This window comes from Lagenorhynchus albirostris, chromosome 7 (assembly GCF_949774975.1).
Source record: "Lagenorhynchus albirostris chromosome 7, mLagAlb1.1, whole genome shotgun sequence".
NCBI lineage: Eukaryota > Metazoa > Chordata > Mammalia > Artiodactyla > Delphinidae > Lagenorhynchus > Lagenorhynchus albirostris.
Genome location: NC_083101.1, coordinates 37,041,477 through 37,065,733, shown reverse-complemented (window position 1 = coordinate 37,065,733; position 24,257 = coordinate 37,041,477). Strand labels below are relative to the sequence as shown.

Below are 24,257 nucleotides of genomic sequence, written 5' to 3'. Positions count from 1 at the left end.
GGCTCTGTAGAGATAGTGCAATTGGTCAGTGTTTAGGTTACCCAGAAAACACGCATCAAACATTGACATATGATATTGTAATTCCTGTCAAATGAGTCTGTCTTGCAAAATGAGCATATTATTTTGAGTGGCCAGATATAAACATTGCTCTGGATTAACTTCAAGGGATGAGGGTGGGGTGTGGAGTGCATTCTAACGAAAAGTTAACAACTCAGAACTTCTCTTGTACCATGTTTGCTGTTTTTTTTTAAGTTGTGGTAAATTTATATAATATAAAATTTACCATTTTTACCATTCTTAAATATATAGTTCAGTGTCATTAAGTACATTCACATTGTTGCCCAGCCATCACCACCATCCATCTCCAGAATTTTTTCATCTTCTCAAACTGAAACTGCATAATCATTAAACGGTTAACTCTTCATTTCCTCTTCCCCCAGCGCCTGGCAACCACCATTCTACATTCTTTCTCCATGAATTTGACTACTCTAGGTACTTCACATAAGTCGAATCATACAATATTTGTCTCTTTGTGACTGGTTTATTTTCACTTAACATAATGTCTTCAAGGTTCATCCATGTGATAGCTTGCATCTGAATTTCCTTCCCTTTTAAGGCTGAATAAAATTCATTGTATGTATATATCACATTATTTTTATCCACATTCATCGATGGACACTTGGGTTGTTTCCACCTTTTGGCTATTGTGAATAAAACTGCTATGAACATTGGTGTACAAATATGAGTCCCTGTTTTCAATTCCTTTGGATATATACCCAGAAATGGAATTGCTGAATCATATGGTAATTCTGTGTTTAATTTTTTGAGGAACTGCCATACCATTTTCCACAGTGGCTGTACCGTTTTACATTTCCACCAACAATGTAAAGCATTCCAGTTTTTCCATAAACTTGCCAACACTTATTTTCAGTTTTGTTTTTTAAATAATAGTCATCCTAATGGGTGTGAAATGGTATCTTGTGGTTTTGATTTGCATTTCTCTAATGGCTAGTGATGTTTAGTATCTTTTCATGTACTTATTGGCTGTTTTTATATCTTTGGAGAAAAGTCTATTGAAATCCTTTGCCCATTTTTTAATTGGGTTATATGTCTTTCTATTGTTGAATTGTAAGAGTATTTTATATATTCAGGATAGAAGTCCCTTATCAGATATTATGATTTGAAAATATATTCTCCCATTTCATGCGTTGCCTTTTCACTCTGTTGATAGTATCGTTTGATGCACAAAAGGTTTTAAATTTTGATGAGATCCAGTTTACCTATTTTTTTCTTTTGTTGCCTGTGCTTTTTGTGTCACAGCCAAGAAATCATTGCCGAATCCAGTGTCATGAAACTTTTCCCCTGTGTTTTCTTCTAAGTTTTTTTAAATAGGTTTATTTTTTATGATTAGGTTTTGATACATTTTGAGTTAATTTTTGTATGATGTGTAAGATAAGGGCCCAATCTAATTCTTTTGCATGTGGATATCCAGTTTTCCTAACACCATTTGTTGAAGACTTTCCTTTCCCCTTTGAATAGTGTTGGCATTCTTGTCGAGTATCATTTGACCAGATATGCCAGGTTTATTTCTAAGCTCTCTGTTCTCTTTCATTGGTCTGTGTGTCTGTCTTTATGCCAGTACCACACTCTTTTTTTTTTTAATTTATCTTTTATTGAAGTATAGTTGAATTACAAAGTTATGTTAATTACTGCTGTACAGCAAAGTGACTCATTTATACATATATATACATTCTTCTTGATATTCTTTTCCATTATGGTTTATCACAGGATTGAATATAGTTCCCTGTGCTATACAGTAGGACCTTGTTGTTTATCCATTCTGTGTATACCACTTTGTATCTGCTAATCCCAAACTCCCAGTCCATCCCTCTCCCACCCCTTCCCCCTTGGCAACCACCAGTCTATGCTCTATGCCCCTGATTCTGTTTCTGTTTCATAGATAGTTTCATTTGTGTCATATTTTAGATTCCACATATAAGTGATATCATATGGTATTTGTCTTTCTCTTTCTGACTTACTTCATTTAGTATGATAATCTCTAGTTGCATCCATATTGCTGCAAATGGCATTATTTCATTCTTTTTTATGGCTGAGTAGTATTCCATTGTATATATATACCACATCTTCTTTATCCATTCATCTGTTGGTGGACATTTAGGTTGTTTCCATGTCTTGGCTATTGTGAATAGTGCTGCTATGAACATAGGGGTGCATGTATCTTTTTGAATTATAGTTTTGTCCAGATGTATGCCCAGGAGTGGGATTGCTGGATCATATGGTAACTCTATTTTTAGTTTTCTGAGGAGCCTCCATACCGTTTTCCACAGTGGCTATACCAACTTGCATTCCCATTAACAGTGTAGGAGGGTTCCCTTTTCTCCACACCCTCTCCAGCATTTGTTATTTGTAGGCTTTTTAATGATGGCCATTCTGACCAGCATGAGGCAGTACCATACTCTTTTGATGACTGTAAGCTGCGTAGTAAGGAAGTATGAGTCCTATAACTGTGTTCTGCTTTTTCAAGATTCTTTTTGACTATTCAGGATCCTTTCCGATTTCATACAAATTTTAGGATAGATTTTTCTATTTCTGCAAAAAATATCATTAGGATTTTGAAAGGGATTGCATTAAATCTGTGGATTGCTTTGGGCAGTTGACATCCTTTTGTTGTTGTGGAAAGAACTACCCTCTTAACAAATTTTTAAGTTTACAATATATTATTGACTGTAGGTGCATTGTTTTACAGCAGATCTTTAGAGCTTATTCATCTTGCTTGACTGAACTTTATACCCATTGAACAACAACTCCTCATTTCCCTCTCCCCCAGTCAACCATCATTCCACTCTTTGATTCATGAATTAAACTATTTTATATTCCTCAGACAAGTGGAATCAGGCAGTATTTGTCATTCTGTGATTAGCCTATTTCACTTAGCATAATGTCCAACCATGTTGTCGAATATTGCAAGTATTGACATCTTAACAATCTTTCCATTTATTTGTATCTTCTTTAATTTCTTCCAGTAACATTTTATAGTTTTCAGTGGTTAAGTTTATTCCCACATATTTTATTCTTTTTGATGTGTTGTAAATGGAATTATTTTCTTAATTTCCTTTTCAGATTGTTCATTATTATTGTTTAGAGACACAACTGATTTTATATGTTTTATATGTTGACTTCGTGTCCTGAAACTTTGCTGTATTCATTTATTAATTCTAACAGTTGGGGAGGTAGATCTTTAGGGTTTTCTACATATAAGACCATGTCATCTGCCAACAGTAGTGCAGATGCCTTTTATTTCTTTTTCTTGCCTAATTGCTCTGGCTAGGACTTCCAATACTATGTTGAATAGAAGTGGCAAAACCATATTTACTCTTAACACACAGTCTTAGGGGTTTGATGATTGGTTTGGTTTGATGCTTAAGGATGTAAGTCCATAATAGATGCTGAGAACAAAACTATAGTTTAGCATAGTATGTTAGTGTTAACAGTGAGTCATCAAGAAAAAGTTAAGTTATAGCCTATACACTGTGATTAAAACAAAAGTGGGGGGGCTTCCCTGGTGGCACAGTGGTTGGGAGTCCGCCTGCCGATGCAGGGTACGTGGGTTCGTGCCCCGGTCTGGGAGGATCCCACATGCTGCAGAGCGGCTGGGCCTGTGAGCCATGGCCACTGAGCCTGCGTGTCCGGAGCCTGCACTCCGCAACGGGAGAGGCTGCAGCAGTGAGAGGCCCGCGTAACGCAAAAAAAAAAAAAAAAAAGTGTGTAAGTGAAAGTGTACATTTTAAAAGAGTTTTATCAAAATACGTAAAGTTTAAAAAAAATTAATTTTGATACTTAAAGAAGAAAACTTCTGTTCTCTGGAATTCTTGGTTTAATAAGTTAGTCTTTTATCTTCTCTAGGAAATGAGACAGCTCTGAAATGTCTTCTGTGGTTTTGGCTTCTTGTGTGGTCCTGTGGTCAAGGACAACAAATTGATAACTGGGTGGAGAGGGGAAAAAAGGGCCAGCCAACTTCTGGCTAGATTTAGTTATTTTAGGGTCCAAAGTTTATACTTAAGTTTATCTTAGAATCCTAAAATCTATATTTAACTTGTTTACCTGTTTTTATACTTTTGTGCTTCCTTTCTTTTTTTGTATAATTATTCTAAGAAAGAAAATGCAGCCTTATATTTAGTGTACTTAGGGAAAAATGGAAAATTATTTTTTATCCATGTTCAGGTGAAGGAGAAAAAGGAGATAAGCATATTCCTAAAGTCAGTATAGATAGAATTTAGAAGACCCCAAGGAAAAAAGCAAAAACTCAAGATGGGAGAGTTGGGGACCTAGTGCTGATCCCATTCATTCAAGATTTGTTTCTCTTACAAAATGTTATTTTCTTATTATCTGAAGGATGTTGTATTCTGTTTATTTAAAGATACAGACAAACTTTGTTATCAGACCAACCTATTCCCTGTACGTTGTAGATAGCTAGAGTTTTTCTGTAAGGCTAATCATTTCCTTTTATTTTTTTATTTTTGATAGTATCTTTTTTTAATTTATTTTTTTATTTTGGTTGTGTTAGGTCTTCGTTGCTGCACACAGGCTTTCTCTAGTTGCGGTAAGCGGGGGCTGCTCTTCATTGCGGTACACAGGCTTCTCATTGGTGGTTTCTCTTGTTGCGGAGCACAGGCTCTAGGTGCGTGGGCTTCAGTAGTTGCAGCACGCGGGCTCAGTAGTTGTGGCTTGCGGGCCCTAGAGCTCAGGCTCAGTAGTTGAGGCGCATGGGCTTCGTTGCTCTGCAGCATGTGGGATCTTCCCGGACCAAGGATTGAACCCGTGTCCCCTGCATTGGCAGGCGTATTCTCAACCACTGCGCCACCAGGGAAGTCCCTAATCATTTCCTTTTAAATATCCTCCAAATCATAGTGATTTAAAGATTTCTGTCTTGCTTATATATTACTGTATAACAAATACCCCAAAGCTTAGTGGCTTAAAACAATGACTGATTATGTCTCACAGTTTTGTGAGTTGGCTAGGTGGTTTTTGCAGTTCCAAAAGATGGGTTCTGGAAATGTTTTAAATAGGAGCATTATTGGAGTGAATTGTCTCCCAAGGTGACTACTTTGAAGGACTTCTCTTACTTGGTGTTACAGAGCTATTCTACTTCTTGAAAATATTTTTCTCTTTACTTTATACTTATAGCTATAGTTAACTTCTTAGATAGGGTACTGTCTATTTCAGTTTATAGGCTGATTTATATAATATGCTTTGCCTCACATCCAACACAGCAACTTGCAACATAATTAGTTTATTCATCCCTAATGATAGTGGTTGGAGAAGGGAAGCCTGGAAGCAGGACCACCTGCCCATTATGCATTTGTGAGTCCTTTTTGACAGCCAGGTTGTGGTGATAGATAGTTAACAAGGAGCATTGATCTCATGGGGGGAAAAGACAGTTATGGCTTTTTACTGGATTGTGAGAATATGTAGTAGAGAATAGAAAATTTCAAAATGTTTTTTAGAGGGGAGCTCTTTGTTCAAGTATATTCCACAGGAAAGTGGACACAAAAAGGTAAAAGCTGAGCTGTTTTGGTTAAAGGCAAGGGGTTCGAAGAAGTAGAGTCTAACCTTTTCATCTGTCTCTCCCTCCTTTCCTCTCCATCCCCTTCGCTTACCTTTCATTGTCAATGAGGGGGCTCCGTAAAGCACACTTTAAGCCAGTCACCAAAGATGATACATGACTACTGAATTTTCTTTGTTTTTTTTTAATTAATTAATTTTTAAAAATTAATTTATTTTGGCTGCACCAGGTCTCATGTGGACTCTTAGTTGCAGCATGCGGACTTCTTAGTTGCAGCATGTGGACTTCTTAGTTGCGGCCTGCGGACTTCTTAGTTGCGGCATGTGTGAACTCTTAGTTGTGGCATGCACGTGGGATCTAGTTCCCCGACCAGGGATCAAACGCAGACCCCCTGCATTGGGAGAGTGGAGTCTTACCCACTGGACCACCAGGGAAGCATGACTACTGAATTTTGCCTACTGAGTCATGACTCCAAAGTGGAAGGAGGTTGAAAGAAATGGTTGGGTTTGAGATCCCGTCATCTTCAAATGACCACCCACCAGTAAGCAATCATGGCTTGAGAGAAATATAACCAAAATATTTACTGCATACATACAGTTCCCAAATTCCTATGTGAAACCCTTAGCCTTAATTTAGTGAGCTGCATAGAACCAGGAATTAATTACAGATTCCTTTTGCCCTTTAATCCTAAGCCCTGTCAACCTTTTTTAGTCCAAAGCCAAGAAAATTTTTTCTAGCCATACTTTCTAGTTCGTAACAAGAAAAAAAAGGTTTGTTTTTAGAATATTATATAATAATGTATATGCTTTAAAAAATATACATTGAACATTAGGTGGGCTGTGCACCTCTTTCCCTTTGCATACTGTTAGCTTCTTTGCTTAATTTCCTCTAGACAAGTGCTTCTTAAACCTGAGGCTGCAGAAAAATCACCTGGCTCACCCCTGAAATTCTGATTCAGTAAGTCTGGCACTGGGCCCAAGCATTTACCAGTCTAATAAATTCCCAGGAGAAGCTGATTCTACTGGTCCATAGACCGCACTTTGAGTAGAACTACTCTTAGACCCAAACTATAATCTCAGCCCCTTCATCAATGGTTCTCAGATTTAATCAACATAAAGGTTTTTGTTTGTTGGTTTTTTGTTTTTTTTGGTTTTGTTTTGAAAAAAAAGAAAAGAAAAATAAAAAGCCCTAGTGCACAAGACCCAAGAATCAAAGGCCAAATAGTGCCACTAAGAGTGTGATTTGAAGCATATCATTTCCACACTGGGTTTTCTTCCTTTAGAGATTAGGTTTATAAATCTATCAAAATATTTTCTGAGAAAGTGGTTTGTCTCTTTCTCTAATTATAGGTGAAATATAGTCTCACTATTGAGAATCTAGAAAAATACAGACAAGTATAAAATGAAGACACATCATTGAACAGTTTTTGGAAGTCAAATTTTGAATAGTTAGGTAACAAATCCATTGTTTGAATGTGCCATAATTTACTTAATCCAAATGTTAGACATTTGAAATTTTTAAAAATAGCTTTCTCTTTTCTAAAAACTGTTCAGATTAATAACTTTATGAAAAAAATCTCTGATAGTTTCCTTAGTATGGAATTCTAGAAGTAGAGTTAGAGGATTTGAACGTTTTTAAGACTGGAGATATATATATATATATATATATATATTTTTTTTTTTTTACCCCCAACCTCAATATGAAGGTTGTACCAAAATATGCTTATATTGGCAAAGTGTGAAAATGCCTATTTTACTTTCCTTTCCTTAACTATTATTATTTTGCTTGATAATTGATAAACAAAAGATAGTATTTTAAATCTTATTGTTTGCTCATATCTTGCCCATTTTCCTATTACTTCAAGTGAATAAGGCAGTCACAAAAGAACGAATACTGCATGATTCCACTTACATGAGGAATCTAAAATAGTCAGAATCAGAGATGCAGGAAGTAGAATGGTGGTGGCCAGGAGCTAGAGGAGAGGGAAATGGGGAGATGCTGTTCAACCTGTATAAAGTTTGAATTATGCAAGATGCATAAGTTCAGGAGATCTGCTGTACATTATGCTTATAGTTAGCAATAATGCACTATATACTTAAAAATTTGTTAAGAGAATAGATCTCATGCTATATGTTCTTACCTCAATTTTAAAAAAAGATCTTAGGTTTTAGCAATCAATTCACATAAATTCTTTACATATAAGGATATTGGCATTTTGTTATATTTGTGTCAAATATTTGTCTTTTAATTTTGTTTATGACTTGACATCTAGAATTTTACAGTTTCTATATGGTCAAATCTTTAGTTTTCTGTTGTGACTTCGGTACACCTTCTTTCAATAAATACTCTGGGAGTCTATGTCCTGAGTCTGAGGCTATTGGGTACAGATTTCTGTGACAAACTGTCTCTCTCTTTATTTTTTTTCCAATTTTATTGAGATATAACTGACATATAATATTGTGTAAGTATAAGATGTACACTGTGTTGATTTGATACACTCATATATTGGAAAATGATTACTACAATAGGATAGTTAAATCTCCATCGCTTTACATAATTACCATTTCTTTTTTGTGGTGAGAACATTTAAGATCTACTCTCTTAGCAACTTTCAAATATATAATACAGTATTGTTAACTATAATCACCATGCTATACATTAGATCCCCAGAATTTATTCATTTTATAGTTGGAAATGTTTACCCTTTGACCAACATTTCCCCCACCCCCCAGCACCTGGCAACCATTCTACTCTTTGTTTCTATGAATTTGGCCTTTTAAGATTCTACATATAAGTGATATCATACAGTATTTGTCTTTCTCTTTCTGACTTATTTAACTTAGCGTAATGCCCTCAAGGTCCATCCATATTGTCACAATGGTAAGATTTCTTTCTTTCTCATGGCTGAATAATATAAAGAACTCTATACATATGGTTCTCTCTGATTGAAATCCTTCCCCTGACCTGCATGCATATTTCTACTCCTCCTTTAAGAATCTACTCATATGACTCCTTTCCGAAACCTTTCCTGATGACCCCCTGCAAATTTGGGTATAATTTCCACTGTGCTATCATTGGCCTTGTCTGGGGCTCCATTACAGCGGTTAACGCGTTATTTACATAGCTGTAAACTCTGTGAGGGCAGAAATAGTCTTTGAATCCAGGGTCTCTGAAAGATCCAGAGAGAGAGCTTGATCTCTTCCATTTTTTAAGTTCTTCATGTGTTAAAAATGATTGAAATCCAAAGCAGAATTCTAATAATTTTGGTATTTTTAAAATATTTACCTTAACAAATTCATTTTGTAATATGAAAATGACTGTGTTTAGGACAAACCACACGGTCATCTCAGTAGATGCAGAAAAAAAATTTGACAAGTCCATGATAAAAACACTCAACAAACTAGAAGTAGAACTTCCTCAGCCTGGTAAAGGGCATCTATAAAAAACCCTGTAGCTAACATTATACCTAATGGTGAAAGACAACTGAAAGCTTTCCCTCTAAGATCAAGTATAAGAGAAAGTTGGTCATTCTCAACACTTCTATTCACCATTGTACTAGAAGTTCTAGCCAGAGCAAATAGACAAGAAAAAGAAATAAAAGATATTCAGATTGAAAAGGAAGTAGAACTATTTGCAGATAACATGATCTTGTATATAGAAAATGCTAAGGTAGCCACAAAAAAAACTATTATAACTAATAAATGAGTTGAAGATTGTAGGATGCAAGATCAATGGATATAGGGTTTCTTCTAGGGGTGATAAAATATTCTGAAATTAGACTGTGGTGATGGTTGCCCAACTCTGTGAATACACTAAAAACCACTGACTTGTACACTTTAAAAAAAGTGAATTTTATAGTATGTGAATTATATGTCAAAAGAGTTGTTGGTTTTTTTTAATGACTACAGTTATAACTTCATGTGTAAATAAGGATAAAAGGCTAATTTGAAGCCCTTTGTGATTGTCAGTCTTGGGCCAAAGATTTTCCTGTCCTTTTTTTCCCCAACTTGTGAAAGACTCTATTTTCTGCTCTATATTCCTGGTGTTACCAACCAGGGTTCTTGGCCTCCTTAATCAGTAGAAGTTGATCAGAGTCCAGACAAGAAATTCAGGCAAGGCTTTATTGGGGCCCCTGCTGCAGCAGTGGGCAGTGAGAACAAACAACAGGTTCCCTTGCTTGTTGGCTCCCCGAGGGGGGGCAAACTTGTTTCTTACATGGGATGAGGGTAGGAGTGTGTCCAGAGCTCCGGCCAGAGGGGTGGCTTAGGTGTTTTGCCCACCCCTTAGGTGGTGGTGTGGGCAGGGGCATCCGCAGGACCCTGCTTTTGCTCCCCACCCCCTGCTTTTGCTCCAGGCTCTTCAAAAGTGGCAGTTGGGTTTTTTGGTCTCTTTGTATCTTTTGGGTCCAGAATTTACCCTAACTGCGGGCATGCAATTATTTTTAGTCCCGGACAGTGTCTTTGTATTTTGTTGCTGAAGGAGAGGTGTGTCCAGGTACAAGCACTGCAGCGCTGCAGCAAAGGGTCTCAGGTCCCAGCCTGTCTCACTGGTGCCCAGCACAATGCCAGACAAATAGTATAAGTTCAATAAATATTTGTAGAATAAATGAATAAATTATGACAGCTGAACTGACTTTAAGCCTAGTTCAGCAAATCAGCTACATTTCTGAGGTTTTTTTCTCTATCACCAAGGATCCATGAATTTAGTGACAGTCACAGAAATTATAGACTGGTCCTATGATGAGTTTGGTTTTAGCCCTATAGAGCAACTTTTAAAGAAGACAGAATGGTCAGTTATGACTGGTAGACTAGATAAAGCTCTTTCCAAAAAAAGATCTATGAACTGAGCTGAACATGAACATAAGTAAGAGTTTTTAAAATTAAGATAAATATACAAAAACAATTTAAAAATAAAACAATAACAAAATAAAAGAAATTTAATTCACCTGTAATCCTATCTGCCTATCCTTTCTGTTTACATGCATATATAATTTTGCAGGAATATAACTGTTAGCATTAAAATTATTTTGTATTCTGCTTTCTTTTAATTAACCTTGTTTCATAAACATTTATCCATGTTGCTGTTTAGGCTTTATGGTTTATGGCTTAGTGTATTCTATTCAGTTGTTGAAATATCCTCACTGGTAGTCCTTTAACATCTTTAAAACTTCATTGATATTACAATCATTCTTTTAAAAATGTACTCACCTAGTAATGAACCTAACTCTGAATAATAACCCCTTACCTTTTATTTGTCTGTACTTAAACAGCTAGAGAAAATTGTACAGTCCAGTAGGTTTAGTATCACTTTCATCATCACCAAACTTATGCTGGCCAGCAGTCTTACTATATTTCTGTTACAAGGTTATTCCTCTACTCTTTATAACAAATATTTTATACCTTCACTACCCTCCTCAACCTCTGACCCTCCCATCTTCCTTCCATATACTCTATGATGACCTTGACTCACATACCTCAAAGAAAAAGGAAGCCATCAAACATGAACTTTCTTACTTCCTACCACCAATCTGCAAATCTGTCTATAGCCATCCTCTCTTCACTAGTTGCAGGGAGGAGTATCTCACCTCTTAACAAAAGCTAATCTCTCCCTGGTGAACTGGATTGCATACCCTCTATTGTTTAGCTGTTTTGAGATGTTTTTATACAGCAGAGAGTATTAAACCTAAATGATATACTTTGTAAACTACCCCAAACAAACCTATACTCTGAGTAAAAACACTGATTGCTATACAAATGGAACTTCAAGACAATTCCCTGATGCCACCCCACTTCCACACACCTCTTTTGATTTGTTTGCTGATCCTAAGTTCAACCTATATAAAAATCCTTTTTTTTTTAATCTATTTTTTTTATTTATTATTTTTGGCTCATTTTGCTGAAGCATATTCCGTAGTAGCTTTCTAAGAAAGGATACATAGTAGGAACATTTTTGAAATGAATGTCTGAAAGTATATATATTTAAACTCTCACAGTTGATAATTTGGCTGTGCATGAAACCTTAGGCTAGAAATCAATTCCTCTCAGAAATCTGAAAGTACTGCTCCACTGGTTACTAATTAGATTCCATCATTGTTAAGCCGAATGCCATTCTGATTTCTATTTGTATGTAAACTTTTAAAATTAATTAATTAATCAATTAATTTATTTTTGGCTGTGTTGGGTCTTCCTTGCGGTGCGCAGGCTTCTCATCGCGGTGGCTTCTCTTGTTGTGGAGCACGGGCTCCAGAGCACGCGGGCTTCAGTAGATGCGGCGCGTGGGCTCAGTAGTTGTGACTCATGGGCTCTTAGAGCACAGGCTCAGTAGTTGTGGCGCATGGGCTTAGTTCCTCCGCGGCATGTGCATCTTCACGGACCAGGGCTCGAACCCGTGTCCCCTGCATTGGCATGCGGATTCTTAACCACTGCGCCACCAGGGAAGCCTTATATAGAAATTCTTGAGCCACTATTGCTTCTCAGGGGTGTTGCTTCATCATTTAATTCCTCCTTTCTAAACCTTCAACATCAGTGGAGGCAAAGTTATAAAAAAATAAAAGAAAGCGTACCAAGTGTATTTCCCAGACACAAGTCTCCAAATTGAAAGGGCCCACTGAGTGCCCAGCACAACAAATAAAAATAGCCTACCCCAGGGTACCTCATCATAAAAATCTAGAAAACTAGGGATATAGAGAAATTTTTAATCTGTCATTTTTTTTTAAAGTTTACATACAGGGACTTCCCAACAAGAAAGAAGAAATCATGGGATCTAGAACACAGGGCAACTAACAGAAGAGAGGCAAAGGCAATTCCTAGCATGATGAGAGAGAGAAGTCCAGCATGAAGGGGTGTTGTAAGCCAGAGAGGAGAGTCAATTCAGAATTTATCAGAAAAGAAAGTTCCAGAAGGATTATGTTCTGGGGGGAAACAAAAAGGAACTGTGTTTGACCATATGGAAAGTTAGATTTAGATTGAGAGCAATTTTTACCATTCCGCTAGAGAATTTGTGAGGATTTAGGGACAAATATATAGAAAAACAAACAAAAGAGAGTCAAGTAGTAAAATTAAATTATAAATTATGCAGTAATAATAAGGGTCCACAGACTACCAAGTCATAGCAAACACTGGATATTAATTAAATCAGAAATTGTGTGGACTTCCCTAGTGGTCCAGTGGTTAAGACTCTGTGTTCCCAATGCTGGGGGCCCAGGTTCGATCTCTGGTCAGGGAACTAGATCCCACGTGCTGCAACAAAGATCAATTTAAAAAGATCCTGCATGCTGCAACTAAGACCTGGCACAGCCAAATAAATAAATATAAAAAAAAAAGAAATTGTGAGGAAGGTGGTGGATGTAGGAAGTCAAGAGAATGTTTAAAATCAAGAAATAATTAAATACACATATGATTTATAAACATGAACATAAATGCCAGATGAGACAGCTAAAAGATTTGAAAGTAGTGGTCTCTGGAGAAGGACACAGAGGTAGAAAGGGGTAGAGCTGGGGACTGCTATTTTCCATCATAAACTTTATACTACAATTTATCTTTGTAATCATGTGCATATATTAATTTGATAAAATCAATATTAATTTAAAAATCCCCTGACACCACATCACCCTCTGGGTATTGACTGTCTCATTTAACAGCCAACCTTTTTTGACCACCCAGACTGTCTGGTCAATTTTCCATTCACTTTTGCACCCTCTGCTGTCTAGCTTCATTTCCACTAACCACACCCCTGAAATTGTTTATGTCAAGATCACCAGTGAACTCCCCGTTGCCAAATAAAATGGACACTTTCAAAGACACTCGTTTTCTTTCAGTTTTTCTAAGACACCAACCACTTTCCTGTCTCAGGCCCTTTCACACATGTCATTTCCTCTGCTTGTAATGTTGTCCCCAACTTTTCACCTGTTTAAATTCCCTTCAACTAACCTTTCAAGGCTGAACTTAAACATCAGTTTCCCAGAGAGGCCTTCCCTGACATCTTAATCAAGCCCTTAGTCAGTCTTAATCAGATCCGCTTAATACTCTGTACTTTATTTTCATGGCATTTATCACACTTTGTAATTATATTTTTATTTATGTGATTGTTTGTCTGCCTTCCTCCACTAGATTGTAAACTTCATGAGGGCAGGGATAGCATCTATTTTGTTTACCACTTCCTGGCCTATAGGAATCTGCCCAAAGACTGATAGGAATCTGCCCAAAGACTGAATTAATAATCCTCGAAAGAGGTGTTGAAGGAGGGCCTAGAATTAGAGCACTGATTGTAGGAATTAGAAGAGAGGATAGACTTGAGAGCTTTTCTACGGCAGAAGCTATGGGACTTGGATAGGGTCTCCTGGGATACATGTCTGGAAATAATTAGACCCTTTAAGGAGAATCTTGTCAGCCCATGAGTTTATGTAGAGGACTCGCTTTCACTGTCTTCTGCTGACAGTGAGCAGTTCAGGTAGTCATGTAACTGAATTCGCTGTATTCACTGGGTGGGAAATTCTTGATTCACTGATAATTTGCATATTTACTCTAACCTTTCTATGTATTCCCTCGGGATTTTTTTTTTTTTGGTAATAAATTTATTTATTTATTTATTTTTGGCTGTGTTGGGTCTTCGTTGCTGGGTGCAGGCTTTCTCTAGTTGCGGCGAGCGGGGGCTACTCTTCGTTGCGGTGCGCGGGCTTATTGTGGTGGCTTCTCTTCTTGCAGAGCAGGGGCTCTAGGCGCGTGGGCTTCAGTAGTTGTGGCACACAGGCTCAGTAGTTGTGGCACACAGGCTTCATTGTTCCGCGACATGTGGGATCTTCCCAGACCAGGGCTCGAACCTGTGTCCCCTGCATTGGCAGGTGGATTCTTAACCAGTGCGCCACCCATGAAGTCCCGCCCTCAGGATGTTTTCTGGGACAGAGCCACTTTACAACTTTCAGGAGGACAAAGAACAGAGCCATGAGGGTTAAAAAATTTGAGGTTGTGGGCCTGTTGAAAAGAAAAGCTCTGGGTATGACTGTGACAAGATTCCCTGGTGTGAGTTGGTAAGTTGAACAGTAGTGCAGCCTCAAAAAGGCAATAGGAGGGATCTAGGCTCAAAGAAAGAAGAGATTCCCGATTCATGTTCATTGTAGTTGCCGTTTACTGAGCACTCACTAAATACCAATCACTGTTCTAGATGTTTCTATATCTTTTAACTTCCACCAGCACCCTGTGAGAGGAGATACTATATTATCCCCATTGTACAGGTGAAGAAACCCAAGCTGAGGGGAATCAAATAACTTGCCCAGTGCTACAGAATTAGTCCATAAGAGCAGAGTTAATATACCAGCTTTTTTTTAGCTCCCTTTTTTTTTTTTTTTTTGACCACACCTCACAGCATGCAGGACTTTGGTTCCCAGAACAGGGATCGAACCCGCGTCCCCTGCACTGGAACCTTGAAGTCTTAACCACTGGACCATCAGGGAAGTCCCTAGCTCCCTTTGTTGGCCAGAAAGAAATAAAAGTGCATGGCCTGAAGCTGGAAAGAGCAAATCAGGGTTCAATTTCTTCATTGTAAATGGACAGTAATTTGTTAGTTGAAGTGAGCTCCTATGCCTTAAACAAAAGTGTGTGATGTAAATAGGGACTGAACTCCTGCAGAATGAATAGGAATAAAAATGGGGCTCAACTGAGAGCAAGTTATTGAGATTCTAGTGACTCCTTCAAGGGTCAGAATTTTCAACCAAAACACAGGTAATTTGGGTTGTCAATTCAGTATAAATTTGTCCCTGATTTAATAAATATGCTAACTGACGTCCCTGGACAGAGATGGCTTTTTGAATTAGCTGTCTTTCCTTTGAATATAGCACATTCCGAAGCCTACTTTATAGTTTGTATGTCATAGTTATTTAATTATTTGTTAGTCTCCCCAGGTGAACTATAAGCTCCATGAAGGCCTGCTTTGTTCACATAGTGCAGTGCCTTGCACTTCATAGGTGCTCAGTTAATGTTTATTGACTGATTCATCTAGTCCTTGGGCAAGACTGGCATCTGAGGTTCTCAGGGCCACAAACAAATTCTTCTATACATCTGCCCAAAGCAGGGAAGGAAGTCCTCCCAGAGCCTTGTTGTGCTTCTAGGTTGGGCTATTAGATTCCCTAGGTCCTGCCTCCTTTGGGTGGGGCCCCAGAGGCTTGATGCCACTGGGGCTCTGGTTTTGGCAGTGGGGCTTGTCTTTGTTCTGAGATATTAACTGTAAATGGATCATGCTTATTTCCTGTTCTCAGGAGAACTCAGTGGGACCACAACTGAGGGGCAGTGAGAACACAGAGTTACTGTGTACTCTGCTGGAACCTCCCCATTGCTACCCAGAGATGGCTCTAATATACGTTAGCCAATCAGGGAATTCCAAACCCTTTTCCTGAACTCTATAAACAGCTTGAGGAATCTCTCCAGCTGGAATTGGAAAAGCTCCTAGCCAGGAGAGCCAAGTCTTACGTAACTTTACAGACTGCCCTTTTTTAGGAAAAAACAAACTGTTCCTCAGCTAGTGCTGGATTTTTTGAGACACATCCTGCATTCTTTCCTAGATGCTCAGCAGCCCCATTGGAAGCAGCCAACAGGCTAGAGTTGAAGACTGATGAGTTTCAGCAGGGAGAGATAACGAAAGAGGGATAGAGGATGTCTGTCATTCTGGCTGGAGCATCCTATTCTGGTTCTCATGCTGCAGCTCGCACTAGCAGTAAAGGGAGTTCAGTGTTGAGGTGAAGGGAGAGGAGCTGTACCTGGGGATATTTGCCCTGCACATTCCAGAAGCCAACCACTGTACCCCCTTTATCTTCTTAGCACCCCATACCCCAAGAGGGAGGACTAGAACTAAGTGTGTGTAAATATGTCCACAGCTGTAATGAACCAAATTCTTCTCTAGAAAAGGAAATTTTCCCAATTTACTTTGGTGAAGATTCAGTTCCTCCTTAGTTCAATTCAGTAAACATTTTAAGCCATGTGCCAGGCTCTAGGCTAGGTTAAATGACTACAGAGATGAATAAGGCAGTCTCTATCCTTAACGTGCAACCAAGGAGGAAAGAGAAAATGTATGTAAACAATTATAATACACTTCCTTGCTTTATAGTCCTGTGTACTTTATGTAATTCTTTTACTCTTAACTCTCTTATAAAGGTAACCGTCAGGTTTATATCCACGTGTGAACTTATGGGCTTCCTAATTTATGATTTTTAAAAATACAAGAAAATCTCCCCTTTTTAGATGTGAGCAGTTATTTTACTAAATTATTTATGAAATGGGCAGGCACAACTTTCAAGAATATTCTTATATTAATTGTTTTTATTTCCATAATTTTCTCAATTGTTTTTATTTCCATAATTTTCTCAAGCTAATATGTGGCATTTTAGAACTTTGAATGTAACTTGAATCTTTCAAAATAACAAATAGCTTTCTCAGTGAATTATGATTTGCCTTAGACATGCCTGTAGCTTTTGGTTCTTCCCTGAAATAAAGTATTAGGCAAACATCTAGCACAGCGGACTATTATTATTGTAAGTATTAGTCTTTATCTATAAGTCATTCATTTCCTTCTAGCCTGTGGTGTGTGGTGAGGTATAACTCCAGTGATTACTGACCCTTTGCACATTGTTCTTAGGTTGCTTCTATAGTAGTTTGATCACTGTTTGCAAAGCCTTTAACTATTTGTGATAGAGCCTAGATTTACAGCCTTAAGTCTTTGCTCAAAATAAGCTCACCCCTAGCCTCAGGCCTTTCATCCGTATTTACTATGTCCAAACTCATCTAACTGTTGATAGTTTGCTCGCTGTCCACAACCATACCACATCTATATGAAGTGGGCAAGATAGGGAAGAGAGAAAGACTTGAGACCTAAGTCAATTCAAGTGTGGGTTTGGAACCTGGGAGCAGGAGAAAAGGGAAAAAAAAAAAAGAAAGAAAGAAAAAAGAAATGGCCTGGTAGAGGCATGGGATAGTATTATTAAGCAAAAATAGAAGGATAAAGACTGTTTATGGCTCAGTCTGCACTCCAGAATGATAATGCAATAAGCTAAATTCCGCAGATGTTTCTGAAGCACTTTATATGAAGGGAATTAGCCAGTCTGTCAGCTTCAATACAAATAACCTCAGAATTCTTCCTTCACATTCCTCAGTGGCTTCTTAGGGGGAAGCTGCCTCTGAAATATATGCATCAGCCCTGTGGGAAGAGGAAAGAGGATCCCTAGGCAGGCTCAGCAGAGTCAGAATTTTGAGAAATATACTTTGAATAGAGAGGGCTTTAAGGTCTAGAGCAGAGGTCAGCAAATTATGGCCCACGCCAGAGTAACTTTATATGGTTTTTACATTCACACAAGCTGAGAATGGTTTTTACATTTTTAAAGAATTGTTTAAAAAAGGCGGCGGGGGTGGGGGCGGAGGTTGGAATATGTAGCAGAACTTTATTGCCCACAAAGCCTAAGTATTTACTCTCTGGCCCTTTACAGACAGAGTTTGCTGAAAGGAGGGTTTACTGAAAGCTCACCAGAAGCTGCAGGATGTTGCAGAGTCTGTTTTGAACCCTAGGGTAGGCACTTGCAGAAAAAGAGGTATCAGCATCAATGAAGAATAGATTTCTATTTCTCCTCTCCAAAAGCTCTGGAGACCTGGCAAACTAACCGATTGCCGGGCCAGAAAGAGTGAAGCCTTGTGTTGGGTTTAGAATACAGTGTTGCCTTTGTTCTAACTGAGCAGTGGAATACATCCTTTCATTAATGCTGCTTTATCAGGGCTTTCGGCTAAATCTAGTTTGAAATACTACTGTTCAGTCCTGTATCAAAGGGATACAAGTCTCAGATCAGTGTCCTGGGCCCAGGTGTAAGGGAAAATTAGGTTTGTAGATGGAGCAAGTGGGTGAGTAGAGGCATTTCTTTTTGCTTGCATTTTTCTACTTTCTCTATTACACATTAGTGGAAGTTAATACCTTGTATCTAGATAAACAGATTCCTAACTGTTTCAACCATTCCTCAAACCAGTGGTGGGGATTATAGGCCTGAAAGAAAGGAACTGTACCTCCAAGCACAGACCAGGTTCACTTCCCAACATGGCCACCGTGACCTAGAAGAAGGAAAATACATAAGGCCCGGGCTCTCTACCTATATGCATGAATGACAGTTATATTTCTAAAATACTTTATCCAAAGAATTTATAGCATTTAAATTTTTTGCTACTTATTTTTTATTGAAGTATAGTTCATTTACAATGTGTCAATTTCTGCTATATAGCAAAGTGATTCAGTTTTTTATATATATATTCAGTTCTATATATTTATGATATATTTTTAATATATTTATGATATATATTTTTTAAATATTCTTTTCCATTATGGTTTATCATAGGATATTGAATATAGTTCCCTGTGCTACAAAGTAGAACCTTGTAGTTTATCCATTCCACATATAATAGCTCACATCTGCTAACCCCAACCTCCCACTCCACCCCTCCCCCAATCCTCTCACCCTTGGCAACCACCAGTCTGTTCTCTATGTCCGTAATTCTGTTTCTGTTTCATAGATAGGTTCACTTGTGTCATATTTTAGATTCCACGTATAAGTGATATCATATGATATTTGTCTCTCTTTCTGACTTCACTTAGTATGATCATCTACAGCTGCATTTTTGCTATTTATTATTCTAATTGTTCGAATATTTTTTTCTTGCCATAACACCAGAAGGTAGATACAATTAGCCCCTTTTCCAAATGGTAAACCTAGAACTTTGAGAGGACAGGTACCCTGCCCCAAGATGACCCAGCAAGTCAGAGAAAAAGCCAAGAATGAAAGCAGTGTTCCTATCCTTGGGCATCCTGCCACTATCCTAGGCATGAGTAGCTTCCAAATGAAGCTAAGATCAAACCCTATATCTCTAGTCATCATATCTGATTGTTTCTGAGGCTGCGTTGTTGTTATGATGACCAGGTAGATAAGCCTTGAATGACAGAAGAAAAAGTACTGAACGAATGGTTCACCAGCCTACCTTCCTGCTCCACGAGATGTTGATATGTTGTGTCTCTGATGATGGTTATGAGTCAGCCTTAGGCAGGAAGATGATGGAGTCACTGTTATTGTGTGCTTGGCTGCTTGGCTGCTTTCTTTGCACTTCAGCATTCCTACCTGGTATGTGGTACATTTTTGTCATTCCACAGCGGCCTGCTGTGCACATGACCTCTCAGTAGGCCAGTCCCCATCTATTTACATCAGCTATCCAGCTGCCAGCCTCCTCGCATCCCTGTCTGCCTGATGGAACAAGATGAAACTGTGTTAGGAACTGCCTTTCAGGGACGTGAGTGGGATACCCATGGAGTTCCAGATACTGTGGTCAAAGTGTAAGGTCCCAGGGACCCCAACCTCTAGGCCTTGGGGGAGAAAGAGGCTTTCAGGAAAGATTTTTCTGGGCACTGACTCCTCGCCAGATGAAAGCTGGTTTCTTGGTATTTCTATCCAATTGTGTCATTTCTAGGAAGAAGCTCTGGCCAAATAAATTTTCAAGGGATTTGATATACCTGCTAAAAATTCTGTGCAAATAAAATAAGGACCAGCCTAACCATCCTTTATTTCAAATATCCTATAAAACCCTCCCAGGTGGGCTTTTTTCTTTTTCTCACAAGGTCAGCACTCACAGCACTCATCTGGGACTTGTGACTGACAAGGCTGAGCTTCTGGTTAGTTAAGTAACAGTCTTTCCTTGATTTTATCCAAGTCATTTCAGTGCAACCAATGTGTGTGTGTGTGTGTGTGTGTGTGTGCCTACCCTTGTGTGTGTGTGTGTGTGTGTGTGTGTGTGTGTGTATGTGTGCGTGCCCGCCCTTCCAAAACAACGTATTAAGTCTCTTGTCCAGGGCCTACCTGACTCAGGAAAATGCCGTGAACAACAGCTCTCAATTGAGGTCCACCTGGTTCCGAAGATTTGGGACCAGACAGCTGGACATATGACAGCTCTGTTTGTTCCTTTTTCCCCTTCCCTGTCCCTGTTGATACTAAACTGTTTCAACAAGGCTTGTTTCCTCCAGAATCCAACTTAGCATCCTGGAGAAGCCTGAGGCCACTCCTGTAGCAGGAAGCTGCCCTAGATTTGGGCAGTAACCAGTAGAACTTGATACTGACGGCAGAGTGTAAAAATAAACACCTCCTACAGTGCTGTCTTAATCCACTCGCATCAGAGTTGCTATTATTAACCTATAGGCCTCACAGGCAGCTGTGATGGGCAGACAACAGCCTGGACAGACCTATCCTGCCAGCTTGGGATCAGACTGTTTCTTTCCTCGGTCTACTGGAATCTGATCTGGGGCCCCTGGAGAAGCACCAGCAGTCTGGGAGCATGCCCCACAACAGGTAGTACTAGAGATGGATTAGTGTCTTTGGTTTGGGAAAGCCTTAGGCTCCTAGGGCCAGCCTGCCAGGCCAGAGTGTAATGGGCACCGGGTTACTGATTCAGTCCTAGTGCAGGGGAGGGGAAAAAAGGAAAATGACTCTTTCCAGTTCCTTTGGCTCTTTTGAAGAGGTTTTGCCTGCCAGTTCCCTGGACCTGGAGCCTTTAGGTTTTCTGGGAAATTGGGAAAGGAGAGAGGTAAGGACTCCATTGGTCATTGACAAAGATATAATAATAATAGTGACCATAACTGAGCACTTACCTTGTGTCAGGCACTTACGTATAATATCTTATTTCATTCTCCCTCAAGCCTTTGAGGGAAAATATCATGACAGTTTTACAAATGAGGAAGCTAAAGTTTAGTGAAGTTGAATAACTTCCCGAAGTCCACAGCTGGCAAGTAGCATGTCAGATTTGAATCCAAACCTGTCAACACCAAAATGCATACCCTGAATCATTACAGAACCTAGGCTCCTGAATATTCCAGACCCAGACAAGACTCCAGACACCTGCTTTAAAAATTTTTTGTTTAATATCAGTTTACTCTTACTTTAGTCTTATAACCAAAGCAGATACAGTATCTGGTACAAAGAAATGGTCTTTGCCGCTGACCGCTAGTGAGGTAGTCCTGGTGCTCTTACCAAGCACCGTGAGCTGGACTCAGAGACTGTTACCTGAAGTCTATTGGAACGTAAGTCACATCCGGGAAAAGGCTTTTGACTTGACTGAGGGGTCTCTGGGACTATGACCTCTCTGCTGAGAATAGGGTCAGACTAGAACCTAGTTCCTTGGGGAGCAAGGCTTTGATGGCTTCTAGCAGTCATGCTGAGGGAGGAGTGTGCTTGAATGAAAGTATTTCCTTGAAGGGCAGTTATGCGTCTCTATCCTTTCTGCTACCTCCCCCACCCTGTCTCCACAACTGGCTTGTGGTAATTCAATCTAGATTCTTCTCATAGCCTATTTCACTGTGCATATGTGGCCTTTTATTTACAGCCGTTGACAGTCTGATTGGATAACAGCTTACCAGCCTGCAGGACTCAGTCCACTGCCTTGGGGGAGGGGAAGCAGAAAACACTCTGGCTTTGCTTCCTAGAGCCTAGAAGCCAAAAGGAACAGCCAAAGGGAGAGCAAAGGGTTGACCATGCTGAACAGTCAAGAAGCATAGGGGCCTTTTTTGTCCCAGCTAACTTGCTTTTGCAAATATACACTTGAGAGCTATCCCCCAAGTAGAGCAGCCCACGTTGGACCCACCCCTGGTACACTGTCTCTGGTCTTCGTGGTTTCCTGCTCCTTGCTGCTCACCTATACGCAGCATTAGGAGGCTTTACCTCTATCCACTGCTGCATCCTCCATCCCCTCCATCTGAAGAAATCAGTCTGTCAAGGTAGGAACTAAATCTTCCCTAATTCCCTATAGTCCTCCTCTCTATCCCTAACCTACATCCTCAAAAGAGGTAGGATTTACAGCAAATTCTCAATCTTTAGAGACTTCTAATTGTAGCAGTTAGAAGCAAGGCACTTGGAAGTATAGGGATGTGTGTGTGTGTGTGTATCTGTGTATTTATGTTGAAAGGGAGGAGGGTGAGAGGGAGGACATTTATTAGCACCCTTCATAGGAACCTTCCCTTGGGCCCAAGGTTTTAATTTGGCTTAGTTTGTAATTAGAGCTGAAAGGGACCTTAAGAAGTCATCTGATTTAGCCTTTTGCCTCCACAAACAGGTGCTATGAGTTGAATTAAGGAGGAAATCAATTGATTGATCTAATGGAGGAAGGCATACACTTGCTGGCTGGATTGGTGGAAGAGAATATTTATCTAGGTGTAATCCCTTTTGAGCAGAAGGAGAACCTGGGACAAAGCTGAGTTTATTATTATTCTATTTTTATGGAATAAAGGAAAGCAACCCTTTACAGCTCAGTGAGGTCAGTGGCTTCTAGCTTATTCTTTTCCTGGGTATAATTCCTAGTGCTGCAGTCTCCTCTCAGCTGAGCCTGAGAGGTAAAAGGCTTGGAGCTTGTTTGGGGTTCTACCCCTAGATGTTCTGTCTGTGATTTTGGTTACATTAAAGGTGCCTGCATATTTCCAGTTCATAAGGGAGGTGATAGACTTGGGGAAAAGACGATAAATCCACACCAGGTGGTCCTAGGAAAGAGCCCATTCTACTTCAGAACCAAACCTCTTCTAGAGTGTGTTTGACTTTTGGGAGTGGACTTTTAGCTGAACCTTTCTGTAACATATTTTTTTTGTTTTTAATTTTTTGCCGCATTGGGTCCTCGCTGCTGTGCGCAGGCTTTCTCTAGTTGGGGCGAGTGGGGACTACTCTTCATTGTGGTGCGCGGGCTTCTCATTGCCATGACTTCTCTTGTTGCGGAGCACGGGTTCTAGGCTCATGGGCCTCAGTAGTTGTGGCACGTGGGCTCAGTAGTTGTGGCTCGCGGGCTCTAGAGCGCAGGCTCAGTAGTTGTGGCGTGCGGGCTTAGTTGCTCCGCGGCATGTGGGATCTTCCCAGACCAGTGCTTGAACCCGTGTCCCCTGCATTGGCAGGTGGATTCTTAACCACTGTGCCACCAGGGAAGTCCCTCTGTAACGTATTTGAGAACCCAAAAGCAAAGCAAGCTCTGTGCTTTGAAAGAAGACTCTACATTAGGGAGGCCTGATAAGGAAGCAGGCTAGGCCTCTTCTAACACACTCCTAGCATGCTGGCTGGCCTCACTTGGAGTCCAAAATAACATAATACCAGTTCGGAACAGTGGCCTCCTCAGCTAGGAGCCGCTACACACAACCTGGAGGAAAGATAGATGCGCTCCTGGGCATTGGCTGCTGTTCCATTTGTGAATCAGACTCCTGATGCCATAGCCAGGTGCTCTCAGGCATCTAACAGCCTGTTTATTCTCTCCTTGCAACTCAGCCCAGACACCACAGGAATCATTATTAGCACCAATTCTTAAATCTCCAAGTTCTTTCAGCACTTCTCACACATTTCAGAAGTATTTGTTTTATAGGTAATTCAGAGTCTCCATCAAATCTCATGGCCTATAAAGACACAGAACCTTAGCAGGCATGAAGGGTAATTATACAAACTGATTTTTCTGAATTCACATAGAAAGTTATTTTCTGTACTCAGAAGTAAGTCTGCTGTTAGTGCAGTTAATTGACATCATTTTCCAAACGTATTTGATTTGAGAGCCATGAAAAAAGAAAGATGATTTCTCTCCGTTAATAATTTGTTTCACTCCCCATTTCCCCGACCCCAACCAACCATGTTCAGTCTTGCCTTTGTCTTTCCCCA

The 24,257-nt window shown here is 39.5% G+C and overlaps 1 protein-coding gene and 1 long non-coding RNA gene across 3 annotated transcripts in view; one reads left to right on the top strand and one right to left on the bottom strand.

Moving 5' to 3' along the window:
• Nucleotides 1-20,598, bottom strand: part of LOC132523556 (uncharacterized) — a 43,952-nt gene extending 23,354 nt beyond the window's left edge. Inside the window, exons 1-3 of the long non-coding RNA XR_009541558.1 lie at nucleotides 20,448-20,598; nucleotides 19,579-19,838; nucleotides 18,616-18,660 (exon numbers count right to left, since the gene is read on the bottom strand). This is a non-coding gene — a long non-coding RNA (uncharacterized LOC132523556). The remainder of the gene's footprint in view (nucleotides 1-18,615; nucleotides 18,661-19,578; nucleotides 19,839-20,447) is intronic.
• The window catches only part of RUSC2 (RUN and SH3 domain containing 2), a 59,452-nt gene that overhangs the window by 2,781 nt on the left and 32,414 nt on the right, over nucleotides 1-24,257 (top strand). The window lies entirely within an intron of this gene.